The following is a 22,967-nucleotide window of genomic DNA, read 5'->3' on the forward strand; positions in this document are numbered from 1 at the left end:
GTATGCACGCATACATATACATACGAGTGCATATGCAGCAAGGTTTGCATGTGGGAAATGGAGGACAACTTTAGGGAACTGGGTCTCCTAGCACATGGATCCTTCCTGGGGGACTGTCTTGCCAGCTCTCCATTGTAGGTTTTTAAACAGAATTGTGTTTGTGTTTTTTTTTTTTTTTTTCTGGAGCTGGGGACTGAACCCAGGGCCTTGCGCTTGCTAGGCAAGAGCTCTACCACTGAGCTAAATCCCCAACCCCATCTTACAATATTCTTATTCTAATCTTACACTGAGTTCTTATTTATAACTAAATGGATTTTATAACCTTATGGACATGGTTTCTAAGGAAATAAATGACATGATATGGTAGTTTATAAGACTTAAAAACTGTTTCAATTTTAAACTAAAACAACAACAACCCACAAATGACAGGCACTAATATACACATGTTAGCCTTAATTATCTCTAAATGGACTCTTGTTAACTATGGCATCGGGAGGTTCTTCAACACTAAGAACCCTGAAGACTCACCGACAAACTGTGCCTTGCAGCCTATGTCAGCTTTAAATATTCCTTGGGAGTGCTGGGGAAATGGCTAGTCAGTACACTGTGGTATGAGCATAGTAACCTGGGCTTGAACCCCAGCCTCCTCCTCATAAAAGCCTGAGTAAGCCCAGTATGGGAGTGGGAGGGGAGACAGGAGCATCCCTGTGTCTTTCTGGCCATTCAGATTAGCAGAATGTACAGGCTCGCTTCAGCGAAGCCTCTTCCTGAGAACTTAAGGTGCAGAGGGAATGAGGAGATACCCACTGCTGATCTCCAGGCAGTCTGTGAGTTTCTAGTAGACTGTTTTCAAGGTGCTTGAAAGTAACATCTTCATAACCTAATAATGTCTTTTTCAAAGAAGACATCATTAACAAAAGTTTTCTAATCCATCTCAAAACTAATTCTAAATTTCTAAACAATCCTAAATATACCAGGCTTCACATCTGCTTTGATGGCAAACCCTGCACTGTTATAAATGGCTTTTACTTTACCTAAGCCCCAATGTGAGTCTAGTTCTGCTGTATTTAGTGCAACCACTCATGCTTCATATGCACAGTACTTTGACATCCTCACTACACTAGAAAACAGTCACCCCCCAAGTCTCAGAATGAAAATACCTATCAACAATCCAGGGATGGAGGAGGTCTGAGTTCTAGGCCAACCTGGTCTATATAGAAAGTTTTAGGCCAATCAAGGTTATAAACTGAGAAACCCCATCTCAGGAAAAAAACAACCGAAAGCAATAGTTAAATATAATCAGTCTTAACACTTTCAAAAGAGGAGTGCGAGTGAGTAGCGGCTTATGATGATCCTCAATAAAGAAAAAGTGTTCAATTCTTTATATAGCTTTTTATTTTCAAAAAGTTTTAAGAATGGAGGACTGGAGACAGACAGGTCAGTAATTAGGAGCATGTATCACTATCACTCCAGCAAATGACCTAAGCCCCAGCACCACCACCGGGTGGCTAGCAACTCCCTGTGATTCAGCTCCAGGGCTCTGCTCATCTCTTCTGACATCTGCAGACACCTATACCAACATGGTTCACACACACACACACACCCAGGCACATCCATATCAGTAAATATTAAAACAAGAAAATCAGATATGATTGGCACAGAAACTGTACCATAAGACTCCAAGAACCCCGAAAAGCCTCAATTATTAAAGCTGAACCTTTCCCCTAGAAAGATAAGCACCTGAAGAGTCACAGACATTACCAGGGAGAGAACTGAAATCCAGAACACCACTAAACCCCAAATAATCAGACTATAGGACTGCACACAGCAGAAAAACTGTCTCAAAATGAAGTGCAGCCTAGCCTGGGTTACACAGTATGTTCTAGAGCACTCTGGGCTAATAGAAGAAGGCCTTAGCTCAGCCAAAACATGAAATCCACCCAAACCCAAAACTGTAACAATAAAAACAAAAGGCTGTAAGACAGAAATCAAAGTTTAACAACTACTTGAAATAACTAACATTTCTGTAATGCCAATTCAGAGGGCTCAGAGGCAGGAGGATGAAAAGTTACAGTTCAGCCTGGGCTTTGGCTACACAACCAGACCTAATTTTAAGAATCAAAACCAGGGGGGCTGGGGATTTAGCTCAGTGGTAGAGCGCTTACCTAGGAAGCGCAAGGCCCTGGGTTCGGTCCCCAGCTCCGAAAAAAAGAACAAAAAAAAAAAAAAAAAAAAAAAAAAAAAAAAAAAGAATCAAAACCAGGTAAGAGCACCAATGGAAGGGGAAGCCCTTCGTCCTGCCAAGACTGAACCCCCAGTGAATGTGATTGTTGGGGGAAGGGTGGTAATGGGGGGGGGGAGGATGGGGAGGGAAACACCATAGAGAAGGGAAGAGGGATTAGGGGGATGTTGGCCCAGAAACCGGGAAAGGGAATAACAATCGAAATGTAAATAAGAAATACTCAAGTTAATAAAGATGAAAAAAAAAAAAAAGAAAAAAAGGAACAAAACTGCTAAGTATATCATTTCTGATTCATCCTTATTTTCCAAGGAGTTGATAAAACATGAAGGACAATGAAATGGGTGCCTATTGTAAACATCTAATGTGCAATTACAGCAGGTTCTGTTGGGAACCAATGCAGTGTCACCTCCACCAGTCGTGAGTGACAAAGGCCTCAATACCAGACTTTTAAGGTGGCAGAGAGTGCAGAGTAAATCTTTGCATAGGATCCTAGAGGGGTGGGGGTGGGGGAATCAAGGCTTTCACTCTCCTGTAGGTCTGAAGTGCTTACTCACAGCCCTGCACCTTTGAACCGGAACTCTTCCGCACCCTCTCATCTGCCCCACTTCCTGCTCGTCTGACCTTCTTGGCTACTGTCAAGGCCACCACTTTCTTATAAACAGCAAACGCAGTCCTGGTGACAGTTCCTGTAATATCAGGACTCAGGAGGCTGAGGCAGGACTGCCAGAAACTCAAGGTCAGTAAAAGACTCACCAACGGACAGGAGCACTACACCCTCCAGGGAAGGGTATACGTTTTTTGTCACTAAAAGCTTGCAAAAGGCCTGCCATGGTGTACACACCTGTAATCCCATCAGGAAGCAGATGCAGGAGGATTTTCAGTTTAAGGCTAGCCTCTGGTACAGAAGGAAGCTCCAAAAGTTCAACAACAACAACCACAACACTGCTACCAGGAAGGCCTATGATTCAAGTGATAGTGCTTACCTGAAGGGGGAAAGCACAAATTATAAAACTGGCTAAAATGGAACAAATCTCATGTTTGTTTTTTAAGTTAGTAACCAGGACTGCATAAATAGTATGTAGTGGCAGCCTGTGATGAATGTCCTGGACATAAAATTTGATATCAGTATGTTCTATAATTGAGAACTGTTAGAACACCTGAGCACTTAATACAAGCAGCAGCAGAGTGTTTCCCTATGTCTCCTCCCAAACTGGGGTCAGCTCAGGTAGGCAGAAGTTCTTTAGTACTTAACCCTGTTCTCAGTGTCAACTGTCCTCCTGAGAGCACTCTCTTCGGGTCACACGGACCTCTGCCTTTTACTAAAGGTTTCAGTGGAAAGGAACAAGTCTGGGTTTTTAACCAACTTATTTTTTATTTTTAATTATGTATGTGTGTAGGTAGGTATGTGCATGAGAGTGCTTTGTGCTCAAATCATCAGACTCCTAAAGCTTGAGTTGTATATAGCAGCAATGAACCAAGCCCAGGTCCTCTGCAAGAGCAATCCCAGATCCCAATAGCTGAGCAGCTTTAACTAAATTTTAAATTGTGTGTGTGCATGCATGCACAAGAGCATGCGATGCTGTGTACGGGAAGTCAGAGAACAACCGATGGGAGTCAGTTGTCTCCACCACATGGGCTCTAAGCATCCTACTCAGGCTCCGTAGAAGGTGCCTTTATCCCTGCTGAACTACCTTGTTGGGTGTCTTTAACCCTGCTTTTTTTCAGGTCCTGCTTTGGCAAGGCTAATCATGTGAAAAAAAAAAAAAAAAAAGACGCCACTTTCTATAAAAGTATGTAGAATAGGTCAATCTGTTCCTTCGTAGTTTAAATAGATTCCAAGAGGTTATGGGTTAGGGTCTTTTTCTATCTGTAAGTTTCCCAGGTGGCCCACCTTGGTAGTTACTACTGGACTAGCTACAATTCATGGCCATTCTTTCTCCTTCCACTCTAAGACGAGAGCTGAAGGCCCGGGAAATTTTGGATTCCTCCTATCTTAGACCCTTAGTTTTGACCCCTGGACTAAAACGTAAGTTAGGACGACTTACGACTTAATAGGGCTCCCACAATTTGCTCTTTCACTTTCCTAGCTGCCTTCACAACCTGAAGCTAGTTAATAGATCTAGATCTAGATTATTCTAATCTTTTAAAACTTCTCACAGTTTAAATAAATTTAAAAAACAAACAACTTCTCACTGTTAACAAGGTTGCCACAACTGTTCCTAATCATAAGCACAGAAAAGAAATAGCAGTTTTTCAAAAGGAAAAATACTGCCATCCTGAAGCCTCTTTTAAAAAATATCTGTTTTATATAGATATACCAAAATTTCTCATGCCAAAGAAACAAAACTAAAACCAATATAAAGCTGGTATAGTGGAAGCTTGTCAGTAGCCACAGCTGCTCAGACCACAAAAGCTCAGGAGTCGGAGGCCAGAGGCAAAAGAAGTGACAAGCCAAACCAGAAATAAGCTTAAAGAAGTAATTATCTAAGTTTATGTGACCAAAAATGTAACGGACTGCCCAGAGAAGACTGCAAAGAAACTCCACTAAGCCAATTACAGATCAGTAAGGATTCTGAAACACAGTCCCAGCACTCAAGACTTCTTGTTCTATCTTGTACTGGTCATTTTACATACATCTCTAGTAATGGCTAATTTCATTGTGAACTTTCTTCAAATGTCCCTTAGTTTCACAGAAAGATGTTTCCCTCAACACTAAGACTATCAAGTATCAAGGGCCTAATGCTGAGAAAGCTTTCCAAGACCCCAATTTTTGCTTAAGAGCTATTTAAAATCATCCATTGATACTGTTATTACGTGCCCTAAGACAACAAGCAGGTGTGTTGTTTTCAACAATGTCAGGGTTGGAGTAATGCCTCAGCAGTTGAGAACTCTGGCTGCCCTCCCAGAGGACCAGGGTTCTATTCCCAGCATTCTCACAAGACAGTCCGACTCCAGTCCAAGGAAATCCAACGCCATCTTCTGGCAGCCAAGGGCACTGCACTCATAGTGCACAGACCTTCAGACACTCGTACATAGATGGGCAGTTCAGGGAACAGGGGAGATGAGTCAGGAGTTAAAAGCACTTGCTGCTCTTGCAGAGGACAGTTCAACTCCTAGCAACCAGGTGGTGGCTCGCAATCATCCATTTCAACTCCAGTTACAGAAGATTCAACACCCTCTCTGACCTCTGAGGGCACACATACACAAACGTGCAGGCAAAATACTCACATGTACAAAATAAAAGTAAACCTAAAAACAAATGGCTGGTTCAGCTCCTGAGACTTAATCACTTTTTCTGGAGTCATATTAAAAAGACCTGTACACAGGGAGAGTTCACTTTTCAAACAACTTCAAGAACATTTAGTTGGAACTTTTTTCTTTCTTCTAAACAATCAGGGCAGTAAAGAATATACCAGAGCTCTAATCCAGTTCATTAAGTCATAAGCTCACTGCTGGCCTTGCAACGTAGAAACAAATGCTAATACAGTAAAAAAAAGGCCAAGGGTATCTTAGAGTCGTCATCACCATCATCACCAATAGCAGCCCTGTACCTGCAAACTAAGCTATCTGCAGGATTTCTTGGATTATAATTTGAAAATCAATGAGCAAAATGATTCATATTTAAAGTTCAAGTATGGGGATACAAATGTTATGTCAGCACATTCAAAGCTGAAGCAGGAGGATGGCAGGGTTGAGGCCAGCTTGGGCAACACAATCATACCTTTTCTCAAAAACAAATTAACTGCTCCAAAACAACTCCTCAAGCCACTGTTCACTGACCTGTGCTTTTCAAGGATCCTACGAAATGCTGGAGAAGAGATGCTCTAGAGTGAGAATTATGAGGATGTCTGATGATCTGTAAAAACATTTACAAATGAGACTTAATCCTCAAGTTCAACATCTCCATGTCATCTTGCCAAGGAAAGCAAGAAAGAACAAACTTCAGAGAGGAAAGGACATGTTTTCCCCAAGCATTAGTTCAGCGGAGAGAAGAGACTCTTTCTCCTTACCTTCCATATTGCAAATATTTTAACAAAAAGGTAAAGCCAAACACCTGAAAACTCAGCTAAATTCCAATGCAGAATTTGTGCAGTATCTCCAAATTAGGGAAATTCTAAGATTAATAAAAACTAGTAATAGGGAAGCATATATTTTGTCCTTGTCCGTTTTTTTATCTGTATAATACAAAATTTAAGATTTCACAGAGTGCTGGAGTTGTATTACTGAGAAGTTAACCCATTACCTAAAAATCACAGGTTGTATCTGTATCTAATACATTAAGATAATGTCCGGGATTCGGGGTTGGGGATTTAGCTTAGTGGTAGAGCGCTTGCCTAGGAAGCGCAAGGCCCTGGGTTCCATCCCCAGCTCCGAAAAAAAGAATCAAAAAAAAAAAAAAAAAAAAAAAAAAAAGATAATGTCCGGGGCTGGAGAGATGGCTCAGAGGTTAAGCGCACTGACTGCTCTTCCAGAGGTCCTGAGTTCAAATCCCAGCAACCACATGGTGATTCACAATCACTTGTAATGGAATCTGATGCCCTCTTCTGGTGTGTCTGAAGACAGCAGCAGTGTACTCATATAAATAAAATAAATAAATTAAAAAAAAAAAGATAATGTCCTACTAGCACACCAAGCTAACTTAAAACACAGGGTACTGAATGGAACGTACAGGGTATTTACTGTCTAAAACTACTAAGTGATTAGTTTGCATTTTTTTAACTGAAACCTCTAGTTTCATTATGAGAACTTAGAAAGTCCCCCAATTTACTATGGTGCTTAGTACTTTGTCTAACAAGTACCAAGCCCCATGTTTGAGTCCTTCTCATTGCATATCATCACTGTGAGCACAGGAAATACATTCTAATGTGAGGATGACCTTCAGAAGACAATCAGAGCCCAACTTTCTACTTCTTCCCCAAGCTCCACGTGAAACTGCTAAGTGGACAGAACATGGCTTTTATCTTTTTTCCTATCACACAAGGCAATGAGGAAAACCACAGGAGGGAGAGAGAACCTACCAACGAAGCAATCAAGTCCCTTTTTATTTTCAAAATAGGCATGGTTTAAGTAAAAAAAGAAAAAGAAAAAGTGTAGAGACACAAGTCTCATGTAGCCTAGGCTGGCCTGGAACTTGCTGTGCAGCAAAGGCTGACAGAAGGGTGTTCTTTCTTTGCCTCCTCAGATGCTGGGATTACAGGTACAGACCACCACACACGGCTGGAAGAAAAAAATTACAGAGTTGCTGCAATACATTTTAGATCTTCTACTTAAAACCCCTTTAACTCTGCAATGTTTGTAATAGTTGCTCTCTTCCTTTAACATCTCCTACTGGCTATCTGCAGGGGGGCCAGAGGCAAGTTCAGGGCAATCCCAACCCTGGAAGAGTTACCCATCCAGTTACCTCGGGAAGGCCTGACCTTGCTTGGACTGAACAGCCTCACCGATATAAGGTGGCACAATGGTATGAAACAGTAGCTAATAACCAGTTGATTACGTAAGAATTCAAACCCACTGTAGTTAGAGAAGATACTCTTAATCTAGAAATGAGTGTATTTCTACTCAAGCATCTCCAATGAAACCAATCTTAAGTACAATATTCCAGAATATTACCACTCTGTATAATAAAAAACAGATGGGGATTTTGTTACTGTGTTACACATATTTTTAGAAAATTTAAGTATACTTTTAAAACCTTGTAAATACTCCTAAATTTTCATTTCTTTCTTTGTAAGTTTTAGGGCTTTAATCAACTGCTGTGTACCCTCAATTTGAGCATTAGGAGTAAGCATAGCAGTGTTTATGAAGTGTGGAAAATAAGTAAAAAATTTTTTCTTGGTGAATTTTTAAATTGTGCTATTTTTAAGGTGACAGAAAATCCCCAATTAACTTTTTCAAAATATAAAATTGTATTGCAAAAATCTATTGCTAAAGGGATCAATCTTTGAATCCAGTCAAGTGGTTTCAAACAAAGGACAATAGATTACCCAGCAAGTCAAACTTTTACTATAAATGGATAAATTCCTTCTAGTCTCTCTCATTCATGTGTACCAGAGTATATCTGTGTGTGAGTAAGGGCGCCTGCCTGTGGGTATCTGAGAAGTCCAGAAGAGAGGCTAGTGGATCCCTGGAGTTAGACTTAAAAGTGGTTGTGAAGAAACTGGTATAGGTGTTGGGAACCTAATTCAAGGTGGGAACCCTCTTCAGGAACCATAAGCACTCTTAACCCCTGAGCCATCTCCATCTCCAGCCTTTTAGTCTATTCTTTGTAATTACTGTTCCCAGTAAATTCTTTAGATTTCTAAGGAATTAATTTCAAGACTTTAGTCTTCAAGTGGTAATCAGAACCTTTCAACACCACTGCAAAATATCTACAAGTACTATAAAGATTAGCTTTCAGTATGAGACGGCATAACGCTGCTTGTAGACAGGTGAATAAAAATCGTACTTAGTGTTACAATGCACCGAGCCATCACTAAAGACATTGTTCTTGTTCAAGATAAATAAAACACAAACAAATATAAAAACAACACACACACACACCACATATGAACCAACCAAATCAAACTCACAAAGTATATTTAGTCACAACTAAAAAGCCTTAGAAAATTGAGTTTTTTTCCAGTGAGGTGACTGAACCTACAACTTGGACAAGAGAGGCAAACACTGACCACTGAGCCACATCCCCAGTCAGAGAGATGAGTTTTTACAGACGTTTTAGTGACCACATATGTTATTGCTAAAGAGAAATAGCCTTTGACTATTTAGTGCATAAATACTAAATAACCTAGTTCAGTATTTCAATCTAAGCACTTCAGATCATCGCCCACCCCTTAAAATGTATTTTCTGGGAATGACACATGTAAATCCAGGAGATCTCCTTGATATTCAATTATAAAATGCTAAATGTAAGCTATACTTGGGAGGTGGATGTAAGATCAGCTAAGTTCTCTCAGTTTGTTCTCAAAGGTTAATTTCCTTCCATAACTATGAAGTGCTTAAACAAACAGCAAAGAACCAGGCATGGGCTCTCCATGCCAATCCTAAGACTTCACACTGAAAACAGCAAGCAGAGTTATATCTTATCAATCTCTGCTTGCCCACGAAGGCCTTCAAAGACCTTCACAGACACAGCTCAAGTTATTCATGTATTTATTTACAGACTGGGTTTCATTAGCCCAGGCTAGTCTTGAATATATGGTAATCCTCCTGCTTCAATTTTTTAACTTCTGGGATTACAGCTGCAAAACACCATGCCTGGCACCATCTTAAAAAAAATTCTTTATTTCAACTTGGTAGACCTTATAGGCTTTTTGGTGAGAGGGCTCACTTCCTGTGTATAGATCAAAAGAAAATACTGCAGTTATTATAAATGATCAATGACAAAAATGATCATCTTGTAAAGTGAGAGACTGCCGAAGAAAGTGTATAATTCTTTTTAAAACGATTATACTGTTCTCTTTAGTTTCTGAATTTAAGTCCCAAACATCACTATGTGCCCGGGTAAAATGCTAGTAACTAAGAATACAGTAGAATTCCCGTTCTCATGGTGTTTTCATTTAACTTAACTTTTACCCATTGAGTGTCTATGTAATAGCGACATGCTAGTCTGAGGCATGCAGAAGAAATCTAGTCCATCCTTGGACCTTACAATTTGGTAGAACAGATAAACACACACAACAGTAACAGAAGACAGGAAGTGATACAAGCCACGGAAAGAACAGTGGTGAGAGAGACAGAAAAAGGAGAAAGACGTGTCCATCATCTGGTGCCCCAGATCACAGACTAAAAATTAAGCCGGCTTAGCATCAGGCCCTTCAGCTGTTACTCTGATAGGAGGCACATTACAACCCAAACAACTCTATGTCCTTCTGATTTTCCTTTGCAGCTTCCACAGATAAGGTTGTTGAACTTTGTGTCAAACAAGAAAGTACAAGGGAATATAATGTACTAAGAGATTAAAAGTATGGATCATATCAAACAAGAGTGTCATTCCGGATTCTGTGTCTTTAAGTAAAATTATTTTCTACCCAGAGTATTAACTTCCTCTAACCAAAACCAAGGAATGACACTACCCAGTGGTTATTCCATACCGTTTAGCTAACTAAGGCACTCTTGGAGAAGAGAACATAATGGGACCAATCACCTCTATGAGATGTAATTCATTTAAAAAAAAAAATCACACACATTTTGTCCTGTGGATTGTCCTTTATGGATAGCCTACTGCCTTACAAACCATCAGACTCAGGTAACTGGTTATCTAATCTATTTTAGGCCTTAGTTTCCTCCTCCATGACAGGACAGGGTGGGACTAGATGATTTTAAAGAGTCTCTTTCCGGTCCTTAAAAAGACCCATGGCTCTAGTATGACTGAATACACAGACTTCAAATCAGGTTTTGAGAATGGTAAGAGCTTTAAATTAAAAGAATTTCTCCATTCAATTAAGTTACTTCTTGCTAAGATAAACTCCTTTTAGGCAAGTCTCAACAACGTTCAAATTATACAAAAGAAAACAAAAATGAATTTACAAGCTAGAGGCACTCGGTATATATTAATACACACTGCCAGCAAAGCAAACATTTCAACGAGACTCAATTGATTTTAAAATATTAAAAGTCCAGCCTTCATTGTAATGTCAACTTTCAACTCAGTAAAAAAATGTGAGTTCCTATTACTGTAATAAAGAAGTGCTTGTATTCACACGAGTGGGGAGAGTCGCGGGGCCAAAATATCTTTCTAAAGCATTGGAGGGTGGGAGGGGGCAATCGAAAGGAAAGCAAACCCATCTGCTCAAAACTCTGAAGCGAAGATGTTTCTTCCAAAGGCATCTCCTCCCCCCCCAACTCCGCCCCAAGGAAAATCCCGAGGGCCTAGTTCCCAAATTCACGGCGCTGATAAGTCAGTTTCAGAATCAGACACATCGAGACAGCGAAAAAAGGAGAAGAGGACAAACTTCCTGGATTTTTCTCTCTGCAAGAGAAAAAAGAGATTTCCTCTTGCTGACGAAGGGAAAGGCCCCTTTAACATTTTTTTTTCCTCTGCACGGTGGCGACTGCCAGACTAGGTGGGGCTCGCTCCGCTGCCTTCCTCCTGCCACTTCCCGCAACAAATGAAGCAAGCCAGCCCCGATCCGGGCAAACTTTTTCCCTGTCAGGCTCGAGCCCGCGGGGCGCCGGGGAGTGGTTCCCCCCTCGCAACGCTGCTCCGCCCGGCCCCGGGCCGGGAGAAGCCTGGGTGTCTGCAGAGGACAACTTTCTGGTTTCCGCTCTAACTTCCACCCACCCCGCAGCAGGCGCCCAGGCGGGGAGCGGGGCGCGGCGGGGAAGGCTGCGGGGCCGCGGGCAGGCGGGTGGGGGTTCCTCGGGCGCTCACTTCCTCCGCCATATTTCAGACATTTGACCCCTTCCGCAAAGCGCGCTGCTCCCCCGCCGCGGCCGCGGATCCTCCCCGGCCGCCCGGAGGCGGCGCGCCCGCCGAAGCGAGCGAGGGGCGCGGGGGCCTCCCGCAGCCACCTGCCGCACGCCCGGGCCACCCTCGCCGCCGCGGGGGCCCCCCGGCTGCCCCGCCCGGCCCGCGCCGCACCCCACCGCTCCACTCAGCCGGCGCCCGGCCCCCCGCCAGCCTCGCAGCCACGCATGCACTCCGCGCTAACCTCTCGCGCTGTCACCGGGTCGCCGCCGTCGCCGTCGCCCCGCGTTCCCTTCGGGTTTCAGCTCCCGGCGCCACGGCGGTCTCTGCCGCTGCCGCCGCCGTCGCCGCCGCTCAGGCTGCTTTCCACGCCTGACTCTGGGCGAGGTTTGGCGGTGTCGCCTTGACGTCAGGCGTTCAGCCTCGCTCTCGCTTCCGCCCGCGGGCGGGGCGCGCAGGAGCGCAGCCCGGGAAGGGGCGGTACGGGAGGCGGGTCCTAGCTGAGGGGGCGGGGTCTCGGCGTGCTAGCCTCGCAGTGGGCCTTGCCCGGGCTCTCGCCGGCCCGCTCTGGCCCTGGCCCACCCTTCCCTCCATGCACCTCCGTGCTGCGGTCAGCTTCGCCCCCACTGGCTGACTGTCCGACAGAATCGGTGTCAGCCTCAACGGACCGCATCTGTCTCGACCCCAGCGGATAAGGAAGAGCTCAGGGCTTGGAAACCTCTGAAGCCTTCGCGGGGCCTCCAAGTGCACACAGGAATTCAGTCGCCAACGCCCCCAGACCGTCCGTGTTCGCGTGGTCCTTTGTGCTGGGGAAAGTAGCTGGAGAAGTAACAGAGCAGCAGTTCCCACTCCCAGAGCGCAGTGAAAGAGCCTGCGCGAGGGCAGCTTTTCATTTTTTAAATGGCCTTTCTTTGGGTTTGACAAGTATTTCAGCCTGTGGTTAAGCAGGGCGAGCTGTCCAAATTACCCTGCCAGACACAGTTCGCGAATGAATGATTCCAAAGCATGCTTATGGCCTGTACCTAAATGAACAGTTTATAGAATTAAAATATGTAGTTCATTGAAAAGCACGCCTGGGGCACTTTCGTGACTTTATAGATTACTCATAGGTGTAAGTCTATGATGTGACTCCGAAAAGCACTGTCCAAAAATGGCTTGTTCTAAAGAGCACAAGAATTTACATAGACTTAGATAATTAGAATATTTTCACACCGCCACCTTTAGTATGAGAATCATACTATCAGAGCTTTGTTTTGAAGACTTTGTTTCTGCTCTGATTATGCTCTCTCTTCATTGTGTAGTCCTTCTGGGTGGCCCGACCTTGCTACATTATGTAGACCAGGTTGGCTTTCAACTCAGAGAGATACACCTGCCTCTCCATATGGAGTGCTGGGATTAAAGGCATGAGCTACCACTGCCAGCTATTGAAAAGGTTTTGATGAGCAAAACGACTTGAGAGGGAAGCTTGGACAGAAGTAGGCGATTTAGCTGGCCCTGTAGGGAAATTTTACGAACCCTAGAAGAGAAACGGAGAAGTGACAACTACGTTAACCTGAGCTAAGTGAGCGAATAAGAAAGAATTATAGCTGGGCCTCAGGACACAAGTCTGTAAGAGCTCACCTCTTCTGGAGGTTGAGCATGAGGTGGCCCGTGGCAAATTCTAGGTTGGCTGGTGCCACAGAGTAAGTAAAAGCCAACCTAAATGGGCTTGTGAGATTCTCAAAAAGTAAAAAAAAAAGGGGGGGGGGGTACTAGGGATGTAGCTCAATGGTTCAATGCTTGTCTAACAAGAGTGTAGTAGGTTCAACCTTTAGAACAACAAAAAAAGAAAACAACAACAAAAAAACCCCAAAACCCCACAAAATTAACAGTTGTGTGTACTTCTGCATGCTGTGTACTCGTGTGTAGGCACATAGAAGCCAGAGGTGAACATGTTATTTTCTACCACTCCCCAATTTGTAATTTTGAAACAGGGTCTCTCACTGAACCTCACCAATTTGGCTTGAGTGTCTGGCCACCGATCTCCAGGGAGTCTCCTGTCTCTATCCCCCTATTGCAGGTCACCATTCTGGATTCTTATGTGACTATTGGGGAATGGAAGTGGATGGAACTTGGAACTCCCAGTTCTCCTGCCTGGGTAACAAGCATTTTGCCCCACTGAGCCATCCTCCTACCCCTACAACAGTTTTTGATCACAGTGTTTTCTAACTGTTTTACAGTTTATATTAATTACTTAAGTAAATGAGCTACCTATTTCAATAATTGTTATTTATTATATTTATTAATAATTGTTGTTTATTATATTTATTTATATAATTGTTAAAGGCAAGTTTGAGAATAATCTGTTGGAATTATCAACTATGAATGAATAAATTGAAAATCTGATTATATATATAAAATCTGACTTCAGACACATCAGAAGAGGGCATCAGATCCCATTACAGATGGTTGTGAGCCACCATGTGGTTGCTGGGAATTGAACTCCGGACCTCTGGAAGAGCAGTCAGTGCTCTTAACCACTGAGCCATCTCTCCAGCCCCCTATCTTATCAATTATTGAATCAAAAATTGACAAGTCTGAAAGACTGACATTTTAAGCAAGAGTACTGATTAACCATGGGTTGTTTTGTCTTTATTTTTTCTCTGTTTTTGTTGTTTTTAAACACTTTGACATTTGGCTGATTGCTTTTTTCCTTTGAGAGAAGAGTGAAGCCAGAATTTGTAGAGTTGTTTAAGCTAATGCACTTTTATCATCTCTGTAGGCTGATAACCATTGCAGCGTGTAATAAATCGGGATCGGTGCATAGAGAACTGTAGGATTCTGCATCTTGTAGCCCTGGACTCACTTTGGAATTTGAACCCTTTGTCCTATTTACCTGACAGACCAGGATAACTTCCACAGGCAGCTTTCAGTTTAACTTGTGTGCAAACCAAACTCATTACCATTGTCACCAAACCTGTTTTCTCTCCCTTTCCTTTGCTAATTGTATCACCTTCTTTTAAATTGCCCACTCTTCCAGACTGTCACCCTCCCCTATCCCCCCATCCCTACTCCCACTCTCATGGTCCCTCAACTGCTGTATCTATGAGCCGCAGTTGGACAAAGTCTTCCAGGCTCCTCTTGATACAACTTGGCTCCTGAAACTTTGCCGCCTGGTAGCTTCCAGCTGCCTACTGTGACCCATTTTACACATTGTTGCTAGATAAATTATCTTAAAGTCCGCCCAGTAAGTCACTCCCTTCCTTAAGAGTCCTTCAAGTACTCTTTACAAAGAAACAAGTCATGTTACCCTTTTCTTCACTTCCAACTGCCTGGACAAGATGGACTTGTCTCCTTTGGCTCAAATGAGTAACTCTCCCACCCTCTGTTGGGTTCTGGTGACTTCCTGTGTTTGAAAGGCCTTTGCCCAGACCATCTCATCACTCCAGGCTCATCTATTTTCTCTAGGAAAGAGAATCTTTCTCCTCCAGATACGTCAACCTAAATGTGTTTCTTTTTCTTTCTTCCTTCTTTCCTTCCTTCCTTCCTTTCTTTCTTTTTTTGAATCTCATAATACAGTATTGTTTTTCTTTTGTCTTTGGTGTCCCTCTAAACAGGGGTTTGCAAACTGTTTCTGCCAAGGGCCAAGTAGAAAATATTTAAGTCTTTGGAACAGAGGGTCTGTGTTGTAGCTTCTAAAGTGAACAGCTATTCAGCTTTCCAACAGTAATGTGAAGGCAGCCAATAAACAACACAGAGGAGCCTGCAAGATGACTCACTGCTTCAAAGGGCTTGCTACCGAACCTGATAACCTAAGACCCACAAGGTGGAAGAAGAGAATTGACTCCCACCCACAACAATTGATTTACCCTTTGACCTCCATACTCATAGCACAAGTACACACACACACACACACACACACACACACACACACAAGTTAATGTAAATAATTACAAAGAATGGATATAACTGTAGTTCAATGAAACTTTACTTATGGTGGGGGATGTAGCGATGGCTTAAGCTATCTTAAACCTTAAGAAAGCTTGTTGCTGTTGTAGGGGAGCAAGGGTCAATTCCCAGCACCCACATGGTGGCTCACAACCATCTACAACTCCCGTTCCAGGTTCAAAGCCCCTCTCTGACTTCTACAAACAATAGGCATGTGTGTAGTACACATACATATATACATTCAGGGAAAAGTCATACACAATTCACACACAAAAGTTTAATCTAAAAAAAACAAAACCAAAAACCTTTACTCATGGACCTAGAATGTACCTTCCATATAATTTTTATCTGTCATAGAGTAATGTTCTTTTTTTTTTTAAACCACTGCTGAACCAGGATCATGGGTATGAAAAGTATGTAGTAGCCCTGGCACTTAAAAGAAGCCTACGGCTGGTTTAACAATGTTACGAGTGTACTGTGGGCGCTATGCTGGTTGTGTGTACACCGTATCTCTGCTGTGAGCATGACTGAGGAAGAAGGAAATCAGGAGATCCCTTCCAAGATGGAAACCCCATCAGATTCAGCATCCACTTCACCTGACACCCCTCAGACCAGTGAGAATCCACCATCACCCCATTCGAATAGTTCAGGAAAACAACCTATGAGTGGAACACTTAAAGAAAGATTAAAGAAAGCAAGATCTTCATATCTTTTTTTTTTTTGTAGTGTGATGAAGCATATTAATGTGGAGAATGAAGAAAATGATCAGACCCCTTCAGAGCCAGGAGAAATCTTCAAAAGAAGAAAGTTGTTCAAAAGCCCAAGAAAGCCTGGAAAACAAAGACAATGAACCTGAAAAAAGAGAGCTCAGAGAATAAGAATGCAAGTGAATCTAAGTCACTTGATACTGGGCCACCTAGTGCCCTCCAAAAAGATTGTGCATATAAGACTACTAAACAAAGTTTAAAGGAAGAAAAAGCAAAATTGACTAGGCGGGTTTAGAAGGAAGACCTTCTCCAGAGCTTAAAGTTAGTCAAAATGTATAAAGAATGACATGAGTGAGTTAGAGGATTTAATTAAGAAGTGGAAATGTGGCCAGCGGCCATTGATCATCGAGGATGAGGACGAGGAACTGACCTCACTGAGTTGATCCACTACTGTGGGACAGATGTCAAATTGCTGCATTATGATAAACGTGAAGAAGAATTTACAGGGGTTTGATGCTGTTATTTTTTTTCAGGCTTTTGTCCCCCTCTCTTCTTGGGGTAATGGGATCATACCCAGGGCCTCAAAAAATGTGCTCTGTTTCTGAGCTGTACAGTTGGCCCCTTGACAGACTATCTTTGAGAATGGCAATGAAAAGAGAAATGTTTTAAAGGGAAAAAAGCACTACCTAAAGACTATACATGGACTGACCCTGGACTCTGACCTCATAGGTAGCAATGAATATCCTAGTAAGAGCACCAGTGGAAGGGGAAGCCCTGGGTCCTGCTAAGACTGAACCCCCAGTGAACTAGACTGTTGGGGGGAGGGCGGCAATGGGGGGAGGATGGGGAGGGGAACAACCATAAGGAAGGGGAGGGGGGAGGGGGATGTTTGCCCGGAAACCGGGAAAGGGAATAACACTCGAAATGTATATAAGAAATACTCAAGTTAATAATAAAAAAAAAAAGGGAAAAAAGATCTAAGCTGTTGTTGTGACTTAGAGGGAGGAATGTTGAACAATTTGGGATATTCTGACACAAAATTATAAAGCAAAGCTTAGTATTTTGGATATGTTTGCTAAAGAAAATATTTAAATATAAAAAAGTTAAAATTGTGTTTAAAACAAAGTTTGGATAATTCTAGAAACCAGGGTTAATACATTGATTTTGGGGGGCAAAAGGGTTTATATTCAGTATAAAAAGAAGTCTGTTGAATGTCTAAACGTCACGTGGCATAAATGTGACCTGCCTCTCCTAAGTTTGTGGACCTATCCTCATCTGCTTAACATCTGTCTGCTAATTAAACTTACATGCGTACAGTTAAAAAAAAAAAAAACCAATGTAATGTTACTGCGTTGATATTTTAAAGATTTTAGTTTTAATTAATTAATTAGGTCTTTTGATACAGAGTTTTTCTCTGTGTAGCCCTGGCTGTCCTGGAACTTGCTCTGTAGACCAGGCTGGCCTCCTGTTCACAGGAGTCCACTTGGCCTGCCTCCCGAGTCCTGAGATTGAGAGTGTGTGCCACCACTGCCCAGTGCGTGTTTTTTATTTTGTTACTGTTGGCATCTGGCATGACGCTAATCATGTAACAGGCTTTCAAGATACATTTGCTGGAACGTTCTGTTTCTAAAGTAGTGTGGAACAGTGGGAGACTCTAAATAAAGTTCGCTCAGCTTCATTTGTGAGCTGAGGGGTCCTGGGTAAATTCTGTAACCAAAAATTCTGTAATTTTTGTCTTCTACCTGTCCCAGAGGGGATATTATCATCTGCCTTTTAGAACTGTTAGATAAGGGGTAGCAAGTAGCCAGGCCTCAGCCCTCAGGACAAGCGGAAACTTAAAGCTAGATTTTCCTCATTTAGGAAAAACAAAATCAGCAGGGTGCTCACCTATAGACATTGCTGTGTTTAACCTGACACAATATTTCTAATCCTTTATGCTTTTTGCTTCCTTAAAGTTTGACTTTAACATCTACACTTACTTTAGCTTCATTTCAAAAGCACACAAAAATATTAGGGTGGGTTTGTTGTTGTTTTGTTTTGTTTTGAGGCAGGGGTCTTGCTATGCAGCTCAGCCTGGCTTTGATCTCACGACATTCCTACTAACTTTAGCCTCCTACAGGTTTGGATAACGGACATGTATTCACATCTGGCTCAGATTAGTAGATTTCAAACTAAGAAATCTCAGCTAAAAGTGGTCATCCCGAGTGCTCCAGGCAGAGGCAGAAGGGTGGCGAGTCCCAGACTAGCCGGAGCTGTACAGCAAGGCGCTGACTAAAATGGGAAAAGAAAGCGAGAACCGTAAGTGTATTACTTTCGTGACAGCTGTGATCATCAGCCCAGAAAAGGCTCATACTGTTTAGCTTCCCACCAAGCTTGTTCATCAGGAGCATTAACATTTCTTGACATCGGTCGGGTATCATTATGTTATTTCATTCACAAATGAAAATACTGAAAACGGAGCCTTTCAATAGTTCGATGTTGGCTGTTCCCATGCATGCATGTGTCTGTTTGTGGGGTGTGTGTGTGTGTGTGTGTGTGTGTGTGTGTGTGTGTAACATATATACCTTGTTCTGCACCTTTGTAACCATTCTCCTTGGCAGGAGTTGGAAGCTGAGGAGAATAAGCAGATTTCTTATTCAATGCAAAAATGGGGAGGGGGGATTGTCTTAAGTCCCCAGTCGGTTTCACATTGTGTTTTTGGTCAAAGATTGCATTTCAAAGACTACATAGTTATTTTATAAATTCTGTCGTCAGGTAATTACACAGGAGGCCAGGTAAGGGCATCGGAGGCTCTGCTACTGGGGGAAAACAGTTCAGAACTTACTCTCCTAGGGTACTTTGTGTGCCTCTACAATTTCTGTTTGGGGGAAACCATGTACTTATGTGAAAGGAAAATGAAGCCTGGCACATTCTACTTTGTGTAATAACTATAATAACTGCTTACTTGTCTCCAGATATATTTCAAATTGTGCCTGCACTCTGCTCCAGCAGTTGTGGGTTTGACCAACAAACCTGCCTACGCCACATTAAATAAATCTAACGGTTGCGTCATTTTGTCATCGCTAATGTCTATGATATAAAGTACAGATTACTTAAAATTCCTAAAATTTCCTCCGCTCAAGCCTTAGCTGAGGAAAAAAAACCATAAAAATGAAAATGACATTCTGAGAGCCGTCGGAAAACCACCGCAGAAGCCAACTTCATAAAATACACTTGGTCATGAAAATTTCATAAGCAATTTAAAGAGCTGGGCATGTCGCTCCAAGGAAAACTGTTTGCCTTCCCTGTGTGTAAGGCCCCATGTTTCATCCTCAGAACACAATGGGGGGAAAAGAAGATTAAATTAGGAGAAATTCAAAAGCCATATGTAAAGGCCTTCCTTGCAGAACCTAGGCTGTCCTTGACTGGGTTATTATGCAAAAGATGCTTAAGAATCAGACGCGTCCTGGAACTTCTATCATCGGGATGGTAATTACTTACCAGTCTAAATTTTCTCCAAGTCTTGTAGATGGGTTTTAATGGCCCATCCTACAGACGAGGAACCAAAACTTAATCATCCTAAGCCGTATAGATTACGTGGTGGGATTAAAGTCTGTATCCTGGTTTACCTGCTGCCTTCTGGCATCAGGCAACCCCCGGTCCCTTTACGAATATCACATTTCAGCCAGAGAAAAAAATTTTCATGTCTCTTTGATGCTCATCTGTTTTTCCAACGTGGGCTCTTTCTCCAAGGCACAGTGGTCTCTTCTGCGAATTTCTTCAATTACCGCTGTGCTACTCACTCGATTCTATTCATTGACTGCCCCAAGTTACTTCTGTGTCCCCTCTCTCCTGTGACCCCTGAGGAATGGGACTACATCTCACGCTTGTTTGTAGGCATTATATTGCCTATTGCTGGGGCCATAAGTAAGAAGTTAATGTCATTTCAGAAGACTTGCCAATCCTGGTAATAGGCTCTAAAGCAGTCCTGGTGGGCCTGTGACCTGGGGGCATTATTTAACTGTTTTTGTTTCTTTCTAATTATTAAGCTTTAAAATATAGGACTTTAAAGAAACATTTAAAGTAGGGGGTCAGGGTTCCCGTTTGGGAGGCCCTGCGGTTGCTCCAGCACTGCAACAGTAAATGAATAAATAAAGAAGAAAGGAAGAAGGTAGCATAGAGAAGCGGCTGGGTGGGCTGGTTTTGCAGTCATTGCACATGTTGGCATATGAACCCCTCTCGCCTTGAGTTGTTTTCTTGTAGTTCTTTGATGAGTAAGGACCGCAGAAGCTGTGTGACAGGGTAGTGTGTGATCAAATAATGCAAAGAAGACAGTGCCCACCGCAGAAGGGGCACACCACAGCTATTAGCTACCATCCTGAGGAAGAGCTCAGTAAATGTGGCTTCCTGCTGCCCGCTGTATGCACTTTGTGCAAAACCGTAGGAGTTCAACAAGTCCTTAGATAGTCACTGTCTTTGTTTTTGACAGTCCTCCATCGAGGATTGCTTCTGTTCTGCATTTGTTTCTTTGTGTGTGTGTATGTAATGTGTATATGTGTGTGTTTTGTGTGTGTGTGTGTGTGTGTGTGTGAGTGTGGATGCACAAGCGCCTGTGTGTATGTGTGTGTGGAGGTCATAGGTCAACCCTGGATGTCTTCCTCAATACCTTTCCCCATCTTCTTTTGCAGACAGGATGTCTTATGGAACCCGAAGCTCACCGGTTTGCCCAGACTGACGGGCTACCAAGCCCCAGGGCTCTTTTGGTCTCTGCTTCCAAAGTGCTGGATTTCAGGCACCACTACTACACCCAGACTTTCTTTTATTGTGGATGCTGGGGATGTAAACTCAGCTGGTCTGGAACCAGAGAACTCATGCCTAGCTGCTGAGATGACGGCTGTACATCACCATCAATAGCAGATGACAGTAGCACACCACCATCAACGGCTTCTGTGGATTCCTTTTGTCAGGAGTCTGTTACCCAAAATTATGCAGTCATTGGAAACAGTTCCTTGATACTTAGGGCATGTGTTCACTAGTTTGACTTTGTTTGTTGTTGAGATGGGGTCTCACTATGTCGCTTTGGATGGCCTCAAGCTCCTCATCAGGCCGGCCTTGACCGCAGAGAGATCAGTCTTTGCTTCCCTAGTGCTGTGTCAAAGGCATATCTGCTACCCTACCCGGCTCAGTGTGACTTCAAGGAAGCTCGGAAAGGAAGCTGATTTTAATCCACACACACACTGAAAGCAAGGTTTTAAGCGTCCTCTGTCATGACCGTTCAGCATTTGTATTATAGCTCTCTTGGTTTTCCACAGTGCATTCTCATGTCATCTGTCTTTTGCCAACTCATTTGCTTGTTCTACCTCAGTCTCACTTTGGGTTATACCTTCCTCAAAGCTTATTCCTGGGCCCTTTTCTTGATGACTTTTTTTCTTCCTGGGCAATTCCATAATTCTACCCTGATTTTCTGTGCCATCTAAACACGGTGACTTGCTCCAGATACACTGCCAGTTGTCTCCTGGAAAGCTTACCCTGGTTGACCTCTCCAAACCTGCCTTCCTCCTGGAGTCCACAAGGACAGGGCATCAGCTCCCTAAGCAGAATATGATGCTTCCTTCTACTTGGTCCATGTATCAAATCTGTCAGTGCCTACTGATTCTACCTCCGAGCTCACTCGAATCTGGGCCCTCGTTCCCCTTTCCATGGATGGCTTAGTCTATATATTTTGTCACGTTTGTCACCTTTTTATCCATTCTCTAGTCATATTTTGTGTATGTGGTACATGTATGTATATATGATTTTGTGTGTTTTATTGTTTTTGTGTGTATGTGGTGCATGTATATTATATATGTTTATGTGTATTTATGTGTATGTGGTGCATATATGTATATATGTTTATGTGTATTTGTGTGTATGTTGTGCATATATGTATATATGTTTAAATGTATGTACATGTATGAGTGTATGTCCATGGAGTTCAGAGGTCAACATTAGGTGTCCTCCTGTGTTGCTCTCCATCTTTATTTCTTTTTGAGACAAGATTTCCTCACTAATCCTGTAGCTCAGCGATTGGCTAGACCAGGGGACAGTAATCCTCCTGTCTCCACACTACGCAAAGCTCTGGAGTTAGAGTAAACTTTTTACTTTGGTGCGGGAGATCTGAAATTGGACTCAGGCATGTGCTGGACCCACTGAATCATCTTTGCAGAGTCCTCTAGTCAAAATTCTAAAAAAATTTATTATAGAAATGTGCAAGAATACGTAAATAGAAAAGACCAATGAACCAGTTTGGTGTCCTCCATCCATTTTGATGTTTAATTTCATTTTGTTAATCTCAGAGTAAAGGACAGTCATGGCATTATTTTATTTCACTTGTAAGTCATTCAGTGTCATCTCTCACAGACAAGAATAACTAAGGAATGCGAACACAAGCTGGACATAGTGGCACATGCCTTGGGAAATTGAGGCCGGAGGATTGGGAGTTTAAGGACAGCTTGTGTAACATATGAGGACAGCAACAGCATTTCACAGCAAACAAACACATGCATTTAACAAAATTAAAAATGATTTTTGAACACAGCCTATTTTCTAGTCCATATTTAAAATTTCCTAACTGCACCAAAGATGACCTTGACTCGTTAGCTCATGATCCAAACAAGTAGAAATATTTCACATAACTGTTGTGTCTGTTAAATATTTTTTAATCCTC

General features: G+C 42.6%; 1 protein-coding gene and 1 pseudogene across 4 annotated transcripts in view; one reads left to right on the forward strand and one right to left on the reverse strand.

Annotated features, from left to right (window-relative positions):
• Nucleotides 1-12,039, reverse strand: part of Rap1b (RAP1B, member of RAS oncogene family) — a 33,296-nt gene extending 21,257 nt beyond the window's left edge. The window contains exons 1-3 of one of the 4 annotated variants that reach the window (XM_039078357.2): nucleotides 11,893-12,031; nucleotides 7,261-7,459; nucleotides 6,023-6,098 (exon numbers count right to left, since the gene is read on the reverse strand). The gene's annotated coding sequence lies outside the window, so the exon portion shown is untranslated. Of the gene's footprint in view, nucleotides 1-6,022; nucleotides 6,099-7,260; nucleotides 7,460-11,892 lie in introns of all 4 variants that reach the window. The other 3 variants (NM_001412600.1, XR_010052940.1, NM_134346.4) reach the window with 3 other exon arrangements.
• A 1,756-nt stretch (nucleotides 12,040-13,795) lies between these two features.
• Nucleotides 13,796-17,106, forward strand: Sfr1-ps1 (SWI5-dependent homologous recombination repair protein 1, pseudogene 1; annotated as a pseudogene).
• The last annotated feature ends 5,861 nt before the right edge of the window (nucleotides 17,107-22,967 follow it).

The sequence above is a fragment of the Rattus norvegicus genome, chromosome 7 (assembly GCF_036323735.1).
Source record: "Rattus norvegicus strain BN/NHsdMcwi chromosome 7, GRCr8, whole genome shotgun sequence".
NCBI classification, from domain to species: domain Eukaryota; kingdom Metazoa; phylum Chordata; class Mammalia; order Rodentia; family Muridae; genus Rattus; species Rattus norvegicus.